Source organism: Gymnoscopelus braueri (genome assembly GCF_963280865.1).
Source record: "Gymnoscopelus braueri genome assembly, chromosome: 15".
Taxonomy (NCBI): Eukaryota; Metazoa; Chordata; class Actinopteri; order Myctophiformes; family Myctophidae; genus Gymnoscopelus; species Gymnoscopelus braueri.
Genome location: NC_137620.1, coordinates 16,200,207 through 16,205,206, shown reverse-complemented (window position 1 = coordinate 16,205,206; position 5,000 = coordinate 16,200,207). Strand labels below are relative to the sequence as shown.

The following is a 5,000-nucleotide window of genomic DNA, read 5'->3' as shown; positions in this document are numbered from 1 at the left end:
CACACACACACACACACACACACACACACACACACACACACACACACACACATACACACACACACACACACACACACACACACACACACACACACACACACACACACACACACACACACACACACGCACGCACGCACCCCTCCCTTTCTCTCCATACCTTCTGTCGTCTCTTCTCCTTGCGTTTGTCTTCGGTGGCCTGAAGCATCTTCTCCTTCCACAGGTTGAAGAAGTACGAGGGGTCCGTGTAGAACTTCAACGCATCCTTCTTGTCATCCCTGGACGGACGGATGGGGGGAGGGAAGGTGAAGCGAGAGGGTTGAAGGGATAGAATAGAAGGAATAAGAGGGGGTGGGGTAGGAGGGAGCAAGGAGACATGTTCTTAACTTCTTGACTGAAGTCATGGACAGATTATTATTGTTTTTTCAGATTATATAATTGTTCATTGCAGGCTTGCAGACCTGCTGAAGACTATATTCTGATAGTAATCATTGCTATATATCAGTTGTTCAGGGACCCCCACAATGATATGTATTTGGCCACGGACCCCCATCTCAAATATTTTCTTCCAGGGACCCCCAGAAGCAAAGATTTGAGTTAAAAATGTTCACTTAACACATTAAGACCTGAAGTCGATTCTACAAAATGTCTTCCAAATCTCAACAGTTTTCTGAAAAACGTGCGTTTCTATATCAGTGGTTCTCAAACTTTCTCATGTCGAGGACCCCCAAAATGATATGTATTTGGCCGCCGACCCCCATCTCAAAATATGTTGTTCCAGGGACCCCCCAGATGCAAAGATTTGAATTAAAAATGTTCGCTTTAAAAAAATATATATTCAAAGATTTGCACATATTTTCACGATTAAAAAAAAATAGCAGATCTACAAGCTCATAGCGCTCTGTGCCGTGCTATGAGCTTGTATAAAAGGTTAACATTATTGTGATGCTATATTAACACATTTAAAACATTTTGCTGGGGACGCCCTGGACCCCCCCCCCCCCCCCTGTAATAGAGGACTAGAGGAATGTTTAGGTTGAGAGAACGCCACAAATATCATTCATCAGCTTAAATTTTCCAGTGTTTCATTTCCAAATTTTGTCTGTAATTGTTTTGTTTTGTTTCATCACTTCCAGTTTCACTTCATGAGCCTTCACGAGTTACCTCATCTGACCTGAACATGTATTTTCACTCTAGTCTAGAGCAGTGGTTCTCAACCAGTGGTCCGGGGACCACCAGTGGTCCTTGGGGGGTTACCAGGGGGTCCCCAGCGAAACTAGTTAACATCGCGTCACAATCATTTGCTCATAGCGCGGCACCAAGTGCCATGCTATGAGCTTGTAGATCTGCTATTTTTGAAAAATCTTGAAAATGTGTGCATATCTTTGAATATATATATTTTTTAAAGCAAACATTTTTAACTAAAATCTTTGCTTCCGATGGTCTCTCGCACAAAACATTTTCAGATGGGGGTCCGCGGCCAAATGTTTATCAATTTAGGGGTCCTTGGCATGAAAAAGGTTGAAAGCCACTGGTCTAGAGCAATGAATGCTATCATAATACAGAGCTATTTAACACTTTTAACAACAAACAAAAATCACTAACAGCGTTACATTCTTACATCTTCATCAGTGAACAAAAATACTAGGGGGCGGGGGGCAGTTTACGAGGCTACAAAAATGCCACATACTAGAGGAATTTGTAAGATCTGTCACGTTTTATCAGCAAAGTCTTACATGGCAACAAGTCTGAGATGTAACCAACAAAACTATGCAATCTAACTGACCAATAGGAAACAGGTGTGCTAAAGGACCGACCTATAGGGGCTCAGTATGTTGAGCGGTGGAGGCTTGTCACCGCGGTGGTACATCTCCATCACAGGGTTGGGGACGGAGGTCCGAGACACCACCTGCTGGTCCTGGATGGTACTGCTCTTAAAAGCCTTCCTCATGTTGATGTCCTGCAGAGACACTGAGGGTGGGGGGAGGGGGGGGGCAAGAGGACAATAAGACAGGGGAGGGAAGGAGACAGGGGAGGGAAGGAGACAGGGGAGGGAAGAAATAATTTACAATTTACAATTTAGGCATTTAGCAGACGCTCTTTATCCAGAGCGACTTACAATAAGCAAAACAGGCAGAAATGCACGCACGAACGCATGCGCTCGCGCACACACACGCATGCATGCACGCAAGCACACACGCGTACACATACTGTACTCACTCACTCACTCTCACACACACACACACACACACACACACACACACACACACACACACACACACACACACACACACACACACACACACACACACACACACACACACACACACACACACACACACACACACAGCTGTAGGTGATAATGGCACAGTAGGGACAGATTAGCCTTTAAAGACCTTGCGGTTGCATCAGCTTAACATCACACACGCACGCGCGCACACGCGCACACACACACACACAGCCGCGAGGCACTTTGGTATGCACACATGCAAACAAATAATGCATGCTCCCTGTGTGGTCACTGCTCCCTTGTGCACATGCCTGTATGAGAGAGCATAAAATGTGCTGCTATACAATATGTATGTGCACAGCCAGTGCATGGGGAGCTGTAGTGTGTGTGTGTGTGTGTGTGTGTGTGTGTGTGTGTGTGTGTGTGTGTGTGTGTGTGTGTGTGTGTGTGTGTGTGTGTGTGTGTGTGTGTGTGTGTGTGTGTGTGTGTGTGTGTGTGTGTGTGTGGACTGTGGTAGCAAGATTGATAGACTGTCAAATGTGTATTTATTCTACTTATGTTCAACCTTGTAGAACATAATGTAAATGAATTATCTCACACCAAAGTGCTCATTGCTGTGACAAGACCCCTACTGTGAAGTTAATACTATAGTCCAAATACAATTAGATTGGCATTTAAAACATTCTATTATAGGACTCTGCCATCCACTATATTTAAAACAATATATTTTTTATCGCAATGCTTGGTTTGGGTGGCCATGTATTCTGTGTGTGTGCGTGTACGTGTGTGTGGTGTGTGTGCGTATGTGCATGTTTGTGTGATATGTACAGTAAGTGTGTCTGTGCGAGACTTAACACATTGATTGCCTAGATCGAATTAATGCGTTTTTCAAATCCATCGCTTGCGTGCCGCAATTCTGAAGAAAGCATACAGTATACTGTATGCATTCTTTGGAATTTTCATTGTTTAATCTGTGATCGCGCTGTTCTGTTTATTTTTCATCATCAGTTTCTTTTTCCACTTACTTCACACTCACCGGGATCCGGTTTCATGACGCAGATTCCGTTTCCGGTTCTAATTTTTTTTCCCCGGTCATTTTAGGCCAGAATAGGGAAAAACACGGTTTTTCACACGGTATAAAAAACGAACGGAGAGCTCCACTTCTATTTTCTTAAGTCTGGGTGACGAACAGTCATCGTCGTCGTGTATCACATCGTACTTAAGCCCGATCAGCGATTGTCGAAAACGTCACATCCGGTTATGACGTATTGACTGTTTGAGCCTGTTTGGGGGGGGGGGTCGAGCGAGTCAGCGAGTGATCAAGGTGTCTATTTGCTGCTCTCTGCTGGTAGATCTGTCGTATGTGTTTAAAACCGCAGCCAGACAATTTATTTGAATGAAAAATTACAAAATAAAAAAAACACGCAAATCGCTGGCACAGGGGTGAGTACATTATGAATAAACTCTGGCAGTCAATGTGTTAACATATGATCTGACCCTAAAGATGTCTTCCTCAAAAACCCAACGAGTAGTTCTCTTTCTGTGTGTGTGTGTGTGTGTGTGCGTGCTTGCGTGTGTGCGTGCGTGCGTGCGTGCGTGCGTGCGTGCGTGCGTGCGTGCGTGCGTGTGTGCGTGCGAGTGAGTGTGCGCGTGCGCGTGTGTGTGTAACTCACGCAATGAAGCCCCGAGTGCTCATGTAACTCTGAGAGACCCCTATGGATCTTTTTTTTACACTCTCAAGGTTAAATGAATGCTCAGGATTGTACATGCAAGTTCTCTCGGTTCACAGACCCCTCTCTCTCTCTATCTCTCTCTCTCTCTCTCTTTGTGTCTGTCATCCATTCAGTTCAGAGTTGTTTCTTCTCAAGGGGGGGGGAGTGAACAGTGCCCATGGAAATGAACTGAGCACTGCATGCCATCAATCATTTAGGTGCACACTGTCTGTCTGTCTGTCTGTCTGTCTGTCTGTCTGTCTGTCTGTCTGTCTGTCTGTCTGTCTGTCTGTCTGTCTGTCTGTCTGTCTGTCTGTCTGTCTGTCTGTCTGTCTGTCTGTCAGTCAGTCAATCTCTCCCTCCCCCAGTGTGTCAGTGTGTGTAGTAGTACAGCGTTATCAGACTAGAGTAGACAGCTGAGGCAGATGGAGTAGAAATCACAGCTGGTGCTTGTGGTGCGTTAGGACTGAAGACACACAGAAAAGAGAAGGACAGGAGAAAAAAAGAAAAAGAGGAGAGCAAGAGGAGGGGAGTGGCCTGAAGCACACACTAGAGAGCAGCCGGAGAGAGGGATGGCAAGGATGAGTGCTTTGATATTCCTTTTCATCTCTCTATCTGTGTGTGTGTGTGTGTGTGTGTGTGTGTGTGTGTGTGTGTGTGTGTGTGTGTGTGTGTGTGTGTGTGTGTGTGTGTGTGTGTGTGTGTGTGTGTGTGTGTGTGTGTGTGTGTGAGTGTGTGTGTGTTGTGCGTTTGTGTGCTGTGGTGCAGAATGACTCGGCAGTATCTCCAAGGCCAACACACGCGCACGCGTGCACACACACACACACACACACAGACTCGCGCGCGCAGACATACAGTACGCGAACATGGAGGAGGATAGAGAGAAGACAGGTGGAGAAAAAGAGGGAGGGAGGGAGGGAGGGAAGAGAAGAGACTGTGAGAGAGAGAGATACTGTAACATGTGTGGAGAAAAATGAGAGAAGGAGTAAAAGAGAAAGAGTGGAGGGGAGACGGTGGTCACAGTGAAGCCTGATTTATACTTTGTCTTATGTTGGGCGCGC

At 45.7% G+C, this 5,000-nt stretch overlaps 1 pseudogene across 1 annotated transcript in view; it reads right to left on the bottom strand.

Moving 5' to 3' along the window:
- Positions 1–5,000, bottom strand: part of LOC308102010 (actin-binding protein WASF3-like) — a 66,400-nt pseudogene that overhangs the window by 9,591 nt on the left and 51,809 nt on the right. The window contains exons 4-5 of the transcript XR_013934990.1: positions 1,815–1,968; positions 158–275 (exon numbers count right to left, since the gene is read on the bottom strand). The product of XR_013934990.1 is annotated as an actin-binding protein WASF3-like (transcript). The remainder of the gene's footprint in view (positions 1–157; positions 276–1,814; positions 1,969–5,000) is intronic.